We start from the raw sequence: 19,969 nt of genomic DNA on the forward strand, positions 1-19,969 counted from the left end.
TTCTGTCACTTTTCTGCAGCTACAGCACTGCTTATGAGCTTTGGCCTCTTTTGATATCATGTGACCTATTGTTTCTTATCAACATGCCAATTCTTTCTCTTCATCACTTCACTGGAATTTTCATCCACCCTAAGCATGCTTGTGTGTCTTTTGTGGCATTAAAATCTTCATTATAGCATAAGTAAATGGTGCATGATGGCGGTATCTATAAAGCTAGTGCGAATGTGTGCATTTTATATTGTAATATAGACTTGCTCCTGATTTTACTGGTGAATACTATGTGATCTAGATCAAATGAGATCAATATCTACAGTTACTCTTCAACTAAAAGGGACCAATGTCCTCAACTGCAAACATGTGATTACAAAACAACCTACTTTAGACTCTTCAGTGACTAGTAGCTCAGAAGAACAGTTCAATTCTGGCAAATTGTGCCACTGTCTTTCTAGAATTCTTCAACTGAGTTAATGATGAGATAGATTTGTGTATATAGGCTCCTTAAGAAGGCTCTTTTAAAAATTTTCTGCAGAATGAGCGTTTTTACTCCTGATACTTTAAGTACATTTTCTGGTAACTTATTTTTACTTACCTGTGCATTATGTACTTTTAGGGAAGTAATATTACAGAGAAGAAAAAGATCTTCATTGACTGATTGTTTTTTTTATGCCTTAACAAATTAAACAAACTCTCTTTGTTTTCATGACTGAATAAACAAACAGACCTTAAAGAACAACACAATTTCATACTGTTTTACTTTGTTTATATTTTGCGGACCCTGCCACCTTTCTAGCTTCAAACAGTGTGTTGGGGATGTTATTTTCCTCTGAGAACAGCTTGTTTATTCACTTATGGAAAATATAAATATTTCAGTACAGTGTCCCTGTGTTGGTTTCCTTGAACCAAGTGTGAATAAATTACAATCCATATAATACTAGTAAAGGCCTGCAGAAGGTGCTATTGCTCACCAACCTTGAGGAGCTGAATGTCTAAAAAAATCTTCCATCACCTCTTCAACCTCACCTAAGTGAACAATGGGAGAGAGGTTGGTGATGCTGACAAAAGACACCTCATTGTTACGGCGTGTGAAAAGAAAGTGAGGACAAATGGATGGGACTGTTGAAGTCAATAAGGTAGTGTCAAGGATGGGAAGCATAATATAGAATAATGATATCCACAATTAGGTGTTTGTGGATGATTTGTGTTCAAGAGGGCACAGTAGTGAATGGCTATCATACAGCATAATACACTTGGAGTAATTTTGATGGGTCGGGTGGTTCAGGGATTCAGGAGTACCTCTACAGTTTTCAGTCTTACCATTGTGAAAGCAAAATCATGATTTGTACTTACATTTGTTCAGCCTTCTTTAAAGGTCAGGTACTAACCTTTTAAAATGAAAATCACTATTTAATTAAAAAACCCGGAAAGAAAAATACAAAAAAAACCAAAACGTGACAGAGCTTAACATTGGCCTGTTTTATTTAAAATATGTCAAAAGCACTGACGTTTTAGTCCTTGGGAAATAAAATGATACATTACAAAACTCATATCAAGTATGAAGCATGTGAGGCACCAGGAAGGACTTTAACATACTTGAACAGTAAAATGCAAAATTAAGTTTGAGTGTTGTCATAAGTAGTAAAACTTGAATTAAAGTAAGACGTCATATACACTTTAACTCAAAAACATGGACATTTTTGGAGCTGGGATGTTCAGTATACCCTTTTAAAGAGCCAGCATCCTTTTTAAATTCATCATAGTATCATCAAGTTAACCTGGTGACATCATTTGAGTGCCTCAGCTTGGGTATTAGGGTTGAGCGATGTCAGCTGAATGGCATATGACGATGTCCACAGTGAAACATAGTGATGGATGATGTTGGATGATTGTGTAGAAAAGAGGTATAACTATGGTTTTCTGAATCTGAGAAGCGTCCTCTCACACGATGTCCCGCCCACAACAGTATCTGATTGGTAACACGTCAAAATTAATAGCCTGTAAACACTGAATAATCTGAATCTGCAGAGTAACTAGTAACTGAATCTGTCACATAAAGTGGAAAGGAAGCAAAAAGTAGCAGAAAATGGAAATACTCAAAATTGTACTTAAGAACAGTGCTTGAGTAAGTTTTTTTTTTAGTTTCATTTCTACAGTAAATGAACATTGGTCGCAAATATTGCTTTTCAGTCTCCTAAGTTTCTAATAATTGGTATCAGTATCAGCTCTGAAAAAGCCATTGACAGTCGACCCCTACTCCTTATTGGTTCAGTTCTTTATCTGTGTTCTTATCGGTACTTTACCTTTACAAAATGATTGCATTTAAAAAAATATATTGGAAAGAAAGAAATAATTCAGAAAGGGAATAGAAATGAGCATTTTAAATGTAACTGTATTGTTTTTAGAGCAGCAACAGTAATCTGTACACAGCAAAACTACTATGAACTCAAAAATATCACAGTGGAAACAAACTTAAAATATCTATAAAATAATATTTGTGACATCAAAATACTGAGTGAAGTTTAGACAGAATGAAAAATGCAGACATCAGTCAGTATCTGTCCTCCTCCCTCTGCTGATGCAGGTAGAGACAGGATGGGCAGCGGCAATGTTTCCAAAAGTTTGTCACATAGCCGGTATCCTAAAAATTGGCAAACTAAGCTTAACAGACTGCATACAAACAGCTTATTTTTTAGTGTACTGGCAGTGATTTTATGTAACTAAGTACATTTACTCAATTATTGTACTTGAGTACAGTTTTGAGGAACTTTTACTTGACTATTTTCATTTTCTGCTACTTTATATTTCCACTTCACTACTTCTTTCACAAACACACCACAATTTTTTTTATGTAATTCATTTTATCCACAATTGGATAACTAACACTGATTCTGCTACTCAGAAAAATGCAGATTTATTTTATTTATTTTTTTTTTTTTACAGAAAAAGAAACAGTTCACAGGATACAAATTAATAGGGCTGGGACGATATGCTTTTCTCCTGATTCGATTCCTTTACGATTTTTTGGGTGCTGATTCGATTTTGCCAATTTTTGCGATTTTTAGTTTGCTTTTTTAACACCAGACCATGTGAAAAAGTTGAATGATGATGATGATGTCTACAGACTATATCAGGAGCCATATTTCCCCAAAACATGCACATCACATGCGAGTCCGTTTTTAAGATTTATTCAGCAGCAATATATTTGAGCCATTTTAAAGTACACTCCTACATTTGAACTTACACTCTCTTTTCAAAAGCCTGGACTGCATATAAAAGGTAAAAAAAAAAAATATATACTTTTCTGAAGGTTATACTTTCCACATCTGCAACCTTTCTAACAGAATGAATGAAAAATATAGACTTTCTGAATTAAACTGCTACATTTATCTGCACACAACACAAATGGGAGCCTTTAAATTAACATACTTCATAATAAAGTGAACTTAAACTCTTTTCAAAGACTGGACTGCATGTAAAAGAGGCAAACAAATGTACAATATAAACAAATATTTTTCTCAACTATTTACTGTTCAGTCAGTGCTATAAGAAAACAAATGTCAGGCCAAAATGAATAGAGCCCCTGAAAACTCAAATGTGAGCCTTTAACTTCGTGTGATATTAAATTTGAAAAGTGTCCTTTCAAAACCCTGGACTTCAAAAGTAGTAAATAAAATGTACAATACAATGAAGAAAAATATATACTTTTTCCAAGTACTCTGGGAACTGCTACATTTAACTATTCTCTTCATCAAGCTAGTGCTTGGGAATGTCAAGATTCTTGTGCAAAAACAAGAGCTGGTCAACATGCTCTGTGGTGAGGCTGCTCCTCTGAGCAGTGACAGTGTCCCCGGCTGTAGAGAAGACACGTTCAGCAGAGACGCTTGTCCCTGGTACACATAAGAACCGCTTGGCTAGTTTGGCCAGGAGAGGGTATTCATGATGATGTTCTTTCCACCACTCTAACGGGCTTTCAGACAGTGGCAAAGGAGCAGCTCTGTTGTACTCTTTCACCTCCTCCGCAGCACTGTCAAAGGCTGACTTCTCTGGTAGTGCTGGTGCCTGCCTGCTGGTTTCCCCAAAAGTGTTCCCAAGTAATTCATCTAGTGCACAGGACACTCTTCTTTTTGCAGATGGGGGGCCCTGGGAATCTCCGTCTCCTCCTTTATTCTGACCCTCTTCTGCAGCAGCTGCACAATCCCTAAGTTCCTCCTGGTCCTGCCACACCCATTCCTACAACAAATAAAACACAGTGGTACAAAAATAATAATTAGTACACTATATAAATGTCTTTATGTCCTGTCTTTGACACCATTCTACTTATTTGATAATTACATTGCAACACATCATGACACAATATTAGCAAAGTGTTCTACATACATTATTACTTATAATCATAATGTAAACATTTTAAAATAAATGTACCTCCAGAACGTTCAGTGTAAACACACACACAAAACCCTGTAGTACTACATTGTGAATGAAAGACTCCTAGAACATGTCTCTAATGCTTTATTTATTTATTGAAATATGTATATATTTATTTATTTACCTGACAATGCTCCACAGTGGCTGCAGCTTCAGCGACCATTCTTGCAAATGTTTCTTGTTTCTCTTCCTCTGGCAGGAATGGCAGCACTTTAAACCTTGGATCTAGCGCTGAAGCTAGATTAAGTGTGGCCTTCTCCACCTCCGACGTGTACCTCTTACTTAGGTCTTGGTGAACGGCCTCTTTCAGGTCTCTAACAAACAGAGGATGGTTCCTGGATGGTTTCCTGGATGGCTTGCAGGAGTTGCGCATGGAGTGGGGCTATGACAGAGACTGTCGGGTTGTTCTCATCTGACATAACACATGTAGCCACCTTGACTGGCTTCAGGGCCTGGATGAACTCCTCCGCATTAGATATGTCCGACTCAGTGAAGGTGCTGATCTCTTTCTCTCTTTTTCTCACATCGGGAGAAAGCAGTGCAGCTGTGACCGCTGGCTGCTGTTCGAGGAAACGCTCGACCATATCATACGCACTGTTCCACCTGGTTGATACATCAGTGATCAGTTTGTGCGCGGGGAGCTCCAGAAACTTCTGTTTTTGCTCCAAAACATGAAGTGCTGTGGCACTTCTATGGAAAAATCCAGTCACACGCCGTACTCGTCCGAGTAATCTTGCTACCGCCGGCAGCTTTAGGGCACGCTGAGAGGCCAAGTTGAGTGTGTGCGCGTAGCACTTGACATGGAGAAAGCCAGCTAACTGTGCGGCGACAACCATATTGGCCGCATTATCTGTCACTAAAGCCGGGTCTTTCTCTGTGATGTCCCATTCAGTCACCACATTACGAAGCAGCTCTGCTACATTTGAGCCAGTTTGAGACTCATGCATGACCCTGGTCTGGAGGATGTGGGAGGACAGAGACCAGTCTTCAGCGATGTGATGGGCTGTTATAGTGATATAAGACTGGGTTGTCCGTGAAGTCCATGCGTTGCAGGTGAGAGCAACACGTTCTGCTCTGCTGAGATTTTCTTTGACTTTCTCCTTAATGTCCTTGTAGATTGGAGGCACTGCTGTTTCAGAGAAATACTTCCTGGAAGGTATCACGTACCTCGGCTCCAGCGTGTGTAGCATGTTCCTGAATCCCGTATTCTCCACAACACTATAAGGCCGCAGGTCTTTGCAAATAAAGTCAGCGATTGATTTAGTTATGCGTTTTGCTTTTTCAGAACTGCTGGGTAGTTTGTACAATGCTGCTTTGAGTGTCTGCTGGCTTGCTGCTGCGGATTGTGTGGCTATTAGCTCTGCATTTACCTCAGGATGGTGTTTTGCCAGGTGGGCAGTAAGGTTTGTCGTGTTTCCGCAGTACGCGACATGTGCGTTACAGAGTTTACAAATAGCTTTCGACATGTCCAGCTCTGCTTTTCCCTTCAAAGCAAAAAATCCAAAATGTGTCCACACCTTTGACTTAAAATGAGATGGTGGAGGTTTTATCTCCGCGCATTTTTGCAAGTTATCCGCCATTCTCCGCTTTCTGTTTAAGTTTTTTCCGCAAACGGATATGACGTCACGTTACTAGATAGTTGGAGAAAGACATTTCGCCCTCTGCTGGAGAAAAGCGGTAACTTCTTTCCACCTTGGCTTATAGACATAGACTAAAATGAAGCATTTAAATTTGGAAAAAAAAATTTGTTTTACAATTTTTAAATCGATTTTTTTGTTCAAAAATCGATTTAAAAATTGTAAAACAAAAAATCGCGATACTTATGTGAATCGATTTTTTTCTCCCAACCCTGCAAATTAAGACTTTAAACATCATAACCATCAAAATGTGGCCCCATCACAGGGTGGCTGCATTGGATTGGAATTTGGGCATGATAGCATACACAATATAGAACTACAACATTTCATGTAGAACAACAGTTTATTCTTCTTCTTCTTCTTCTTCTTCTTCACCTGTTCAATTATCAGGACATCGCCTGACGCCGAAAGCTCTTTGGACTGGGGGAAATTTCTTCTAGGATAATTGAAGTTTATTTTCTTCCTCTGCTTCCATCCTGGGATGCAGACATAGTGAGGCACCGCAACTGCTCCACGATGGACAACTGTGGTCATTGCATGTCAAAAAAACTGTGACGAAGACTTGGAATGATTTTATTCTGTTAATTTCTGCCGACGTTGACCATTTCAAGTGGTGGCGGCCTCCAAAATTAATATGCAGGAAAAACCCTGAATACATGTAAAATGTACTTTTACTTGTACTTTTGATGCTTAAGTATCACAAGTAATTTTCTGGCAAAACATTTATTTAAGTATGTTAAGACTTCTACCACAGTAATAATTCAGCACAATATCTTTACTTTTAATCAAGTATGACTTGTGGGTTCTTTATATATCCTGCGTGATAGCTGGTAGCTTTTCTGTAACATTTCGCTATAGCCTAGTTAGCACGCTGTGCTTGTGTAAACATAGCGTCGGTGGACTGTGGACAGAGCAGATTAAAATATCACTTTCTACATGTTGACGTGTTTATGCTTGTTGAACGGTTTACTATACTTACAGAAATGAGTGTTGTTGTCAACTCGAGTAAACAAGACCAAAACAGAATGTCCAGCCAAACAAATTTTGAAAAACATGCATTTGGTAGACAGTGACATACATAGCAAAGCTAATGTTACAAACATTATTTAACTTAGATGTAAAGCGGTTGTGTGTGAATCATTTAGCCTGAATCGGTGGCTCTTTTTTGGCCATCCTGTTCATAATGGTCTGCAGATATACAGTAGATTTAGTTTATTACCTCCCATTTCCTTCTCCCTTTTCCAAACAAAAGCAGAGGGATGTTCTGAGATGAATTATTATTAGTTTAATATGAAGCTCCTACTTTCCGATATAATAACATCTTATTGTTCCACTAAGCCACTAAGTGTATTGGCGGTGTTCTATGTTTCTGCAAGTTGAAGGTCATTGTCCTCCATAAAGTGGACCCACAACAATACCTCACACTGAGATGGCGAGTGAAGTGTGGGCTCTGTGGTGTCCAAGGTTCGCTGCTCAATCAATAACCCACTGTCAGACCTCAATTTAGAGACGTCCCTCTCTCCTTACAAAGGGAATAATGGCTGCTTTCTGCTACAGCATCACTCAGGGTTTAATGTGATTTTTCTCTCTGTGACCAAAAACCAAAATCACATTTATTCATGTAAGCAGTATATTACAGTTGGATGTGTTTCTAATACGTTTCTATTGATTTATTTTTACTCTTGTACCTTCTGTGACTTTTGGTTTGTTGGTTTGTATAATTAGTTTGCCATTTTGCTTTTTCCTTGAAAAAACAATTTTAATTTCTAGAGTATGCCCTTTTTTTCAGCATTAAAAAAAATAGGTCAAACGAAAACTCAGCATGCATTCAATAAAGTACATACCTTAATGCTGGGATCTCTTAACATCCAGACAGCAATCAAAATATCAAATGCTTTGGAAAAAAAGGAAAAAAATCCATGGTCTCTGACAGCGACAGGGCTGTAATAACTTCATCCAATCAATTTTTGTGGCCCGACGATATTGTGTGGACAGCCTACCTGTCTATCAATCTGTCCTTACCTGCCCACCCTGTACTGACTCCACCCATCACTCATTACGCATGACCGGAGTCTACGCACCGCACTGCTGGAGCTGTGGCGGAGTAAGCTCATTGTTTAGGGACAAGAATGGACAAGAAAGTACAGCCACACTTTTCATTACCAGCTGTACCTACAGCAGCTTGCACTGCCAGACAGAGCAAGAAAAGAAAGGCCGAACGCAAGAAGGCTACAACCAAAAAGAAGTTGGGTAGCTCAAGAGGTGAAACCAGCAATAAGTTACAACATCAAAATGCACTTTCAAAACAATTTCTGAATGCTAACTAAGCTAGCTTGACAGCTATCAGTACTAGCAATGGCTATGTTGGTTGTTTACGTTCAATATGATAATATTAGCTGTTTTCTTACAGGCGAATGAGACATGAGGAATCTACTTGTAGTTAGATGTTTTGATGAAAATGATGCACCCATACACTCTTCTTACCACAGTTTGTGAGGACTCAGGGCTCTGTCGGCTGTATTCGGCAGTTGTCAGACAGTGCGCGTTGATGGTTTGGGGTGTGATTTTGGAGTGGCTTTGGAGAGAGGCCTGAGTGCAGGGGTGATGCTAAATATCCATGCTAAATACTTAGTGTATATATATATATATATATATATATATTGGATATACATATTGGATGTTTTGTTGTGAACTTGAATGACATCTGCTGTGAAGAGTGCACAGAATAATGGAGATTATATCACTCATGACACCATGTAGTCCATCTTTTGAAATAAGAATTAAAAAATGTAATGAGTTATCATGGCATAAAACCAATGATCCTAGACTACACTAGTCTAAAAATGGCATAGCCATCTGTGCTAAAAGAAAAAATAAATTGAAAATCAAATCAAATCAAGGATTTGGAGAAGTGACACCCCTAATTTCTAACCCTGACCAAGTGTTGTTTCTGCGTAAACCTAATCAGAATATAAGCACAGTGCAGTGACGAGAGAAATAGAAAATTCAACCTAAACAAACGTAAAGTTGCAACATAAATGTTCAGTTTTAACTTATCTGTGGTTTTTGCCAAAAGTACATAACGTAAATTTATTTTGGCAATTGGGTTGTCTGAACACATCATTACAAAAAAATGGAACAATGTTACAACACAAGAGGACACTAAAGTGATAGTGCTAGGTGTATGTTTATTTCCATTTTTTCCTGTATGCTCTCCTCAAAGTGGTGATGATCCTTATTCATCTTTAATCATCTTAATTTGCTTGTATATTTTTTCTAAATTGCAGTGTAATGAGCTCTCCCTGCCACAGTAAATGATACTTTATCTTCTGCTTGTCTGGGAACAAAAATTCTCACTCCCTGGCCGTGTAATCAATTTTGAGTTTTCTTCAAACCAACAACTAGATCAACCCCCCTGAAACATGTCATGGTCATTTTTTATAACGGACAAGAAAACCTGATATTTCTCCTTCAGAATGTCAGGTCTTTGTGCATTTTCAATTAAAGCCACATTGGACAGAAAGTCCTGGCGAATGGATGCAGAATGACTGCATTAGAGCCCACTATGGTAAACTCTGCAACACTTTCTTTTAAACATTGTTCCTTAAATTGAATGCATTTTTCTTTTGATTAAAGCATTGCTTAAGTGACTTGCCCTTGACTGGACCATTGTACAGTGCTGTGGTTTTGAAGGATGTGTGATTAAACACACAGCTCTAAAACTAGACACAGTACAGGTATTTCATGCCCTGTGCACACATTTCTTTTTTTCTTTTTTCATTTACAATTTTACAACTGTTGCACATGGATGTGAAAAATAGAGTGAAACTGTGCTTTCAACCGTCCACATCCCAGATCTGGTTCATGTCTTCACTGCTTTGTCCTCTGGATAAAGAAGTAAAGTGAATGAATGAAAACATTTAGCAGTTTAGCATCATTGTATTCAACATACCCTTGTTATTATCAAATATGAGAGGCGCCCCTCAGTCCACTTGACTGAGAATGAAAATATTTCCACTTTAGGTAAGTGCTTGTTATGGAAATCTCTTGTCGACTTCATAGCTTGTAAGTGTTGGGCCATCATACTAGAGAAAGAAGAGTCACAAAGTACAACTAAAGCTTAGTATTTTTAAAATTGTCAGTATTTTTAGAAGGGATCAGATCAGTTTCAACTGAGGTTCCGATTTTATGGGACAATTACTCTTACCGATACTGATTATTGATCTGATTTTCTAACGGTACTGTGAGAGACAAAATGAAACAAATTAAGAATAAACATTGCTTTATTTTCTCATACTGCAACCTTGTAGAACAGGATTCTCAAACTCAGATTAGCTTGGGGCCACTGCTGCTATTGCCATCTGGTAGGAGGGCCATTTCAGTGTTCAAGTACTACAAGAAAGCGCAATATTTCTGAAAATTTAGTTTTTATTTACATTATCATAATACAAAAGCAGCAGATTGTATACATTTTGATATAATTTATTTTTTTTAAGTTAGCGCAGATTTTTTTCCTTTCTTATGAATAACTTATTGAAACCTTGCACTGAACTAACAAATGAAAAACATTTATTTCTTGCTGACACCTGGCAGCACTTATCTTAAAAAATCTCTTAAAAAATATGCAAACAGAAGTGTTCATATGTATGTACATTTGTTTTTTACAGTGCAAATCTTTTTTCCATATAAATAACTTCTTTAAACCTTGCACTGGGCTTGCCACGGTAGTCAGTGTTCCCGGTGTTACACAGTGGTCAGGTTTACAACGATTATATTACCTGCCCCCACCTCATTTTACTTTTTAAAAAATCAATAGTCCGACGATGGACGCTCTGATTACTCCGTGTAGCACCGGGGCCAGCAACAGAGTTGCAGCACAACAGGAGTCACATTTAACTTTTAGCGTGGAGAGAGTTAGGAGAGCTGACTGACAAGATGATGGCGGAGGATTTGTTTACCAAGCGAAAAGCAAAAGTGCCTATTTGGCAATATGTCAGATTTTAAAGTCAGTCATAATAGAGAACCTGATAAGGTTAATGAAGGAAAAGGAGTTGTTACCTCACTGAGAAGTTGGAGGTGTGCAACTTGTTCGCCTGCAGCTCTTCATCTAACAGCTCCTTCTTGGTCATTACTCCCACAGACTGAATAAAACTACTACCAGACATATTTAAAATGGATCTGCCAATACTATGTACATGGATTTTTGATGAACAACAGCAGTTTAAATTGGTGTGAAACAACAACAAAAAAATTTAATTTGAAAAAAATAATTTTGTCAGACATCAGGTCACGGGCTTGAGTGAGGGGGAGGGGGGATGGAAATGGCCAAGGTGGCGGCACTTTGAGACCCCTGTTGTGGAATATATGTATAGGCTATATCCTTTATTAAAAGCATTGTTTGGGATTGGGTTGAAGAAAAGAGACAAATTTACAAATTTACACTGCTAACAGACAATTTAATTACTGCAAAACTTGGGGGTACTATCAATAAACAAAAAAATATGAATTATACATTTCCGTGTTGGTTTCTGATTTCACGTAGGAGAACACAGAATAAGTGAATTAAAGCGCAGATATGTATGTTGGAGCACACACAAAATGCAATTTTAGATTAAACTAAGTAGTAGTTAAATCTCACCCTTGAAATGAAAAAAAGACTCAGTAATTTTGACTCAGCAAAGTCAGATTTCTACATCAGCATCCAGCCAAGTTTGGTCGGCTCAATTAATCATCACAACTTTTTTGTTTTATGTTATGCATTTACAGAAATCAGATTCATGTTCCATAAAACTGAATGATGTCGGCGACAATGACAAGACTAATGGATAACATTACCACCAAGGGACGCAAGAAGACTGATTTAGTCTTGAAACTATGACAAAGTGAGACTGTTTCAGGTTAAGTGAGGTTTTGTTATTTTTTCTAATAAAATATATTTTAAAGGAAGAAATCTACCAAAAAACTCAAGTATTACAAGACTGAAACACTTTAAAACACTGGAGGTTGTTTAGACCGTTTCCAATATTAGATAAAATCCTAAAAATCTTAAATTGACATACAGTGTTCTTTAGTTCACTCAACATCGTCACCATCTCCTCATTGCTTCATATCTTCTGTTGTTTCAGGAGTAACACAATGCATCTCCATATAGACGAGCACATATACAGGGTTGGACAAATATGCACACATGCACACACAGAGTCCAATGTACAGAGTCCAGCTGTCTCTGTCTTTGCCATTACTGTAAGAGAATACCCCCGACCAGCGCTCTAACCCACTCCATCAATCTCTCTCTGTTCGACAGAAACTATGCCCACCTGTTCTCCCACAGTCCACACGCAGACACTCAGAGGCTGAAGCTCAACGTGCGACTTCAGGCTTCAGGTTTGGGTTGATGGAGACTGAGTGTGGTCAGTCTGCTGTGTTCACATGGCACATTACTGTCATATCATCTTATTAAAGCATCGACTGCAGGGTGTCTGTTCTGTTTTGACTGATTTAAGCTGCTGTGATACTCTGTAGACAGCACCTGCCCAATTTTACCCCAGGGCCTGCAATGTTCACTGACTATTCGAGCAACAAAACATACCTTCCTAGGTAGTCAAAAACTGCTGCTTTGGGTTGGCTTCCAACCTGAGCCCGGTAATTGCGTTATGGACCCGATAAGGTTGACGGAGCTGATCGTGGCCGTTCCACCGGATGTGCCATGGCATGTCTCAGTAGCGTCCCAGGAGCGGCTCTCCGTTTAGGTCCGCGGAGTATACGCACCAGGTATACAGACACACACACACATACACACACCCGCCAGGTATATTTTTGATTGAAACAGACCGCAGCTGCGTCAATTTGCACAGAGCAGACACGCTCCTGGTGTGTGCCGTTGCTGTAAGGCTAATGAACAGTAACTTTGAGCCGGTTAAACATTGTATGTGTAATGTGAACAAACACAAATGATCCTGTGGTCAAACTTGTGGTGAACACACCATTACACAACTGCCATTGTTGATAAAAATCTGACATGACTCAGACACAAATGTTCACAGACAAGGTAATGCTATAAAGTTTTATTCACATTAAATATTTGCCAACTTCCTTATCCCAGAAGTAGCAACAGGTGACCAAATGAAACACACCCTTTCCTTGAGTAAACTTGTGGATTTTTCTGGGTTTGAACATTGTTATACACAACAAAATAAATAAAGGTCTAGTCTTTTTTAGAATATCTTTAAATGTATGTATCGTGCACCAATAAAGGCAAAAAAAAAAAAAAAAACCCAGAAGAAAATGATATGTTCTCCAGCTCTTTCTTCCGTGTTTCCTTCTTGATCCTGAGATTCTCTGCATGAGCCTTCAGTCTGGCTGATGAGAGGCACTTTTCAATCTAATGTTTTTTAAGAAGTGGAGCTGGCCTGCTCTTTATACTGCTCAGTTTACAAATTCATGTCTATATCTTTGCATTAAAACTTAAACTACTGCGCTCTAAAATCTCCATTTTCTCAATTTCCACAGCTTTTTCTTTAAAGATTAAAGGTCTTTAATTCCCAACTCAAACATTCCTTGCAGGTTGTGGGATTTGTGGGATTTGAACCTCTGATCTTTAACCTTTAGGCTACTGCTGCCCCAGTCCCAGTTAGAAATACTTCAGACAAAAGAGAGACCAAATCCTTTAAACTCCTTCTTTTACTGAACTTTTTTTCCCTTTACTTCTTCTTGTGGTCATAGATCACCTGTCCAACCAGATTTGCTCGTCTTCACACCTCACCAATCACTCTTCATCCCCTCCTCTTTACCCTCTCCTCCTTTTCAGTACATGTTGGTCCTCAGCTCCATCAAGAACACACGCACGCATGCACACCCACACACACACACACCCTGAGGCCCTGTGGTGCTTGCTAATGCTTATGGGAGTCAGGCAGGAAATGGTGTGGTGTTGGTGGGGGAGGAAGGGGGTTCAAGGTGGGTCTCCTCTCAGGTTACCTGCCCAGGTAAGTCTGTGTTTGTTTAGCGTTACCTCCCAGTAGTCCGGAGGTCCAGGCTGAAGCACGGAGAGCTCTCTGTTCAAGTGTGTGTGCGCGGTTTTATTGTGTGAGGCGCTGTTGACGTTCGAAAGAGGTGATACTTAATCCGACTATTGTGGAAGACTCTGGAGATCCTCCTCAACACACAACACACACACACAGTTATATTCTCTCAGCTCAGAAAATAACCCCCAGTCAGGCGGCGTAGCAGACAGAACGTCTGTCTTCTTAAAAATAAAATTGAAGCAATTGATGTGATCCATCTACTGTCCCAGATAAGACTTGTCAATGTAATGTTGGCAGAGGTTCAGGAGCAGCAGAGGCCGAGCTTTCACTGCCTCTGAGAAATAAATAGACAGCTGAGCATGGAGACGGCTGGCTCGCTGCTTTTATATGGAGATGATTTGGAAAGACTTGGGAGAAAACACTTTTGTTAATGGTCTGTTTGGCTGCTGTCTAGCTTTTAGTGAGGAAGTCATCCAAGTCATTGCATTTGCTCTTCTTGATCTCTTCACTATTTGATTTAATTTGGTAAAATGTATTGTTGCACCGAAACCAGGGCTGTCAATTGATTTAAATATTTGATCGCGATAAATCGCAAGATTGTCGACCGTTAACTTGCGATCAATCGCAATCGCTTGGCTAGCAAGTGGTATTTGAGACACAACTCACTCAATTCTAACTCAATTCACATTGACAGTAAATGCAAATAACTTTGTTCTTGTCGAGAGAACTGTCTGGCAGGGCTTTGAAGCTGAACTTGCCATTCAAAAGACCCTTTATCTATTTCTGCTTAAGGAGGTTTGTTTCTGCTTGCCATCCACAATGTTATTGCTGCATCGCTTCCTGATTTATTATTGTGTTAACTTTACACAGAGAAATGCCTGTTGTGTTCCCTCTGTAGTATGTATCCATGCTAAATAACATGTCCGGCCACTGACCCGTTCTACTCTGTTTATGATCTCCGGTCATGCCTCTGCCACAGTAGGTTAAGCATGTTCGTTTATTACCGAAACGTAATATATAGTAAGATTACACAGATTACCAGTTAAGACTGGGCTATTTTTTGTTGGGGAATAATGCCCTGCAGTGCATATTTTGTCATATTTGTTTGTTGATGATTGAATAACATATTGAAATGTAAATGACAAGTTTTAAGATGTTATTTTGGGTAATTTCATTGATATATAAATCGAGTAATACAAAAATAATAGATTAATTAAAAAAATACTTGATAGATTAATCGAAAAAATAATTGATAAAAAAATAATCGTTAGGTGCAGCCCTATAATAAACAGAATAACAATAAAATATGTGATAGATTCTGTGAACGACCAGACAGAAGATTGTAAAAAATAGAGGACGGAGCCTCCGGGTCTAAGAGTACAGCCAACGTGAAAGTGCCTTTAACCTGCATTCTCTCTAACGGCCAGCAGGGGGTGACGCCACTTGTTTCATAAAGATGTCTGATTGTATGTAAGCTTATGAGAAAATTACCTTACTTCTCACTTGATCTGTTACTTCAGCAAACAGTTTATGGTTTCAGTCTCTAATTTCAAGTCTTTTTCAATACAGCATGATGCTCATTTTGTAAGTTATGGTCACATTCAGACTAAAATAGATGAGAAAGCAGGCTGAGATGATTGACAAGTTGCTACCACATAGAGCTGCAACAGTTAATCGACAGTTGCCAACTATTTAATTAATCCCCAACTCTTTTGATCATTGATTAATCAGTCTGAGTGAAAAAGTCAAAATTCTCGAATTCCAGCTTCTTAAATGCGAATATTTTCTGGTTTCTTTCCTTTCTCTATGACAGTAAACTGAATATCTTTGGGTTGTTGACAAAACAAGACATTTGAGGACATTATCTTGGGCTTCAGGAAACACAAATCAAGATTTTATAGACCAAACAACTAATTGATTAATTGAGGAAATAATCGACAATGAAATAAATCAATAGTTACAAAGGTATGTCTTCGGTTATTCAATCAGGATTTCTTCCCCAACTCCACCCCATTGTCAGAATATGGTCACTTCTGTCTCCAAAAAACAAGGTTGTGACAGCCATGCCATGTACCAAACTCTAATGGTAGCCTACAAACCAATGGGTGACGTCAGGGTGGGTTTATACTTGGACCAGACCCAAAAATACCATAGTACCATCATCTACAAAAGGGAAAATCCAGAAAATCTAAAGTAAACTCACAGTATGGGACCACCCCATTCAGCAGAATACAATTTTGTCAGTTTACATTGCTGCAAAACACAGACATGTTTTGTTTGTGTCATAGTGTGACAGCTGGGCAAGAAGGCTATCAAACCAGTGACCGCAGTTCGAGACTGTGTTTCAACATTTGGAAGCGTGAAACCACTGGGATTATGTCCTGACACCTCTTCTATTTTCCATTACGCATCAATACATTTTCGTCGTGTCTGTGACGACTAAACCGTATTTTTTTGGGCCTAGACCTAACCAGACCATTAGCACAGTGTTGTATGAACAAAAAAATCAAACAATTGAACCTTAAGAAATGTAGAATTGCAGCATGAAGACGTTTCAACATATCTGGGGTGAGTGGCCTGTATCGGACACACTGCTTTATTGACTTGTGAACTTAAAATAACCATTTTTGTGTTTTATTGTACCGGATAATCGTGTGTGTGTGTGTGTGTGTGTTTGTGTGTGTGTGCCTTTTTAGAGATGCTACTTCTCAAATACTTTATCATGACTTCTGACAAACACCTGACATGATAAAGCGATCAGGATGCATGGCTAAATTAAGGTAACGCATTCAAATTTCAGTTAAGTTTGAGTCTAAATCAGAGAACAACCACAGTAATCCTCCCTATATCAGAGTAATCCTACATTCCTATAATGTGGTATAAGACTGTGAAATGAAAATAATGCCTTGCAGCACATTTTGTCCACAAGAAGCATTTTTGGCCTGTGTGAGTGTCTACACAGAGTTAGTTTCCACTTCTCTTCCAGTTGAAATCGATGGAAGTCAAGCATGCAGGAGGTAAACAAACCTCAGTAAAAGTCAGTCAGTGTGTGTTCAGCAGCAGGATTTGTTTTACCCCACAGCTGACAGTTCTGGCAGTCAGAGCCTGGATAACAAGAACCACAGCTGTGTTTCCACCCGACACTGGAGAACACATTTGGTTTTTTCGTTGTGTAGATCAGCCATTTAAATGATTTTTTTAATGCAGCCCATCACAGTGTTTGTTGATGCAGGTTTTGGCTCAAAGTGTTTGTGTTGTCATCTGACAGCCTGAGACTGAAAAAGACTGTCAGTTAGTTTTCTCTATAATGGAATTCCAATATGTACACAATTAAAACATATGACTGCTGGTGTTTGATTATATTGGTTTTTGAAGGCTGCTGATCGTTGAAGTTTTGCAATTTTGAGGCGTTTTTTCTGCAGAATTTTCCTCTGACTACAATGTGAAAATGTAATTAGACTGAAACTATGTCTAGATTAGTAGAAATCCTTCCATTAGTAATAACTATCTATATCATCATAGTATCCGTGGCATATGACACACACAATTGTTGCACTGCATGAAAACTGCTAATTTGTGGTTCCTTTGTTCATGTCTGGTGTAACCTAACAAGTTCTCAAAGATCCTTAAAGACACTATAATCAATATTTATACAACATTGTATCAGTTGACAATGTAAAACGATGTGATAGGTGTCGTTTGTAGTGATGAACCTAAAGTGAACCTCAAGCTCCCCTCAGTTTTACAGATCTTTACAGCGAGTTTTAGATTATTTTTTAGCTGTCTAGCTACAAACTTCACTATTTTGATGTACTCTCACCACTCTCAGTGTTGTCTTTGACCTCCATAAAAAGGCAGTGTAAAACACCTGGTTGTATTAATAAGTAGGCAGGTTTTGCTACTTACTGATCTAGTAAAAAAAATGCTGTCTCAAGTCCCAGTGGTAAGAGGAAACGCATCTCAGTGGGAGAACAGACTTTGACACAACACCGGAGTGCTCTTCATCGAGTGAATGCCCGTTTGTTTGCTCTTGTTTTATCACGGTTTCTATCACTCTCCCTCTTCTGCTTCTTTGCCTCCCCCATCAGCACGGTTCCTTTTCGTTTGCTGTGTATATTTTCCACAGTTATTCCAGATGTTCCATTGTTATCTGGGGGTTGCAACCAGGAAACCAGCGCCTCTTCCTGTTTTGGGAGCGCAATGGCAGACATACTTTGCAGTTATTATTATTATTTATTCATCGTTTTTTTGTGAAAAATTTAGCCTGGTGGCAGACTGAATAGCATAGTAAAAAAGAGGTTTATAGGGAACCAATCTACACACGGATGGTGCCATTTTTCTACAGCCATTATACTGTGCAATCGGTATTTACTTCAAAATGATAAGTTAAAGCAATAAAGTTCCCTGTTGTCAGTTTAGGTTACATCATGAACATGTCATAGTAATTTACAGTACGTTACGCGCATACATAACTGAAATAATGTACTTATTTGAACCCAAGTAGATTTAGTGCCTAAACTTAACCAAACTGCGACCATACAAAGATCCGGTATGCCACATATGTTGTTTTGGGAGTCAATGGCAATCAACCCTCCTCAGCTGTCTAGGTATGAGGATGTGTTGAATTCACCACCTCATTTGCAACTTCAAGACGATAAGAAAAACAGATTAAGTTTGACTGTTGCTTGTCTTTGTTTCAAAGCAGATATTCATACATACATACGTCTTGGGAAAAGAAGATCTCTTGATGAAGGCCTGAGGGACCAAAATGTTAGTATGATCAATAAACTGTGATGCTAAGCAGGAGCAGCATACATGATCTTGTTTTCTCAAGACTGACATGCTTGTCAACAGTTTAACAGTGTAAATGGTCATTATTTTCCCTCTCTCACTGTGTCATCCTCTTTCTCCAGTTGTTTGCAACAGAATGTCCATCATTCTGTCCCTCTTTCCCTCCTGTCTTTCTTCTTGCCACAGGAACTGTAGAAAAAAGAGGTAGAAATGTTGGGAATGTTGCAGAACAGAGCAGGAGGATTCACTCTGCATTGTTAAAAGGCTGTTCTGCTCCATCTCTTCTGCAAACAGTCGTCAAGGGAGGAGAAACCTGATAGCTTCACTTAGCTCTGATCTGCTCTAACTACAGAGATCACAGACTGAAGGATGGAGGGATGGAAGGCTGGTGGGAGAGATGTATAAAGGGGTTAGACTGAAAAGAAGACGCGGATGCTTTTCTTTTACCTTGAAAAGGAAATTAATGTATAGCTACCTGTACCTTAAACTTTAAGTGCTAAGTACTTCCACTGCACCTATACACATTCATATCTTCAATACATTTCAAACTGAAAGACTTAATTCATCCTTCATCTTTTTATATAATAAAAGATATTTGTAGATAAAGAAAGCAGAGTGGAAGTAAGACCGAGGTGTTCTCTGAACAGTAAGTTGAAGGATTGAATGTTGATTAAATTATGCACTCAGATCCTCTAAAAACTATAGATTTATCATTATCCTTGATGATGAATGACTAGCAGAAGAATGTAGTGGTTATATTTTTCTGTCCACTTTCCCTTCACCCGGCTCCTCAGACAGGACCACAGAGCACGTCTGAACTTGTCGAACCACTCATTTTAGGACAAGAAGGAAAGTCTGTGCTGAAAACATCTGCCTGCTGCTGGAAACACTGTTGATGAGAGTGGTCAGAATGATTCATGTAGTACATGTGGCGTAAAAGCAAAACAATCGTTACGCAGGACGGTTGGTGATGATTATTTGTCAGTGACAAGGAAAACCTTTTCATGGTGCATGGAGTCATTTGAATGATTGTAAATATAAAGGTATTGATTGATTAAGCATCCCAATAAGTATGATATAGACCCAATCACCAGA

The sequence above is a fragment of the Pagrus major genome, chromosome 22, assembly GCF_040436345.1.
Source record: "Pagrus major chromosome 22, Pma_NU_1.0".
Taxonomy (NCBI): domain Eukaryota; kingdom Metazoa; phylum Chordata; class Actinopteri; order Spariformes; family Sparidae; genus Pagrus; species Pagrus major.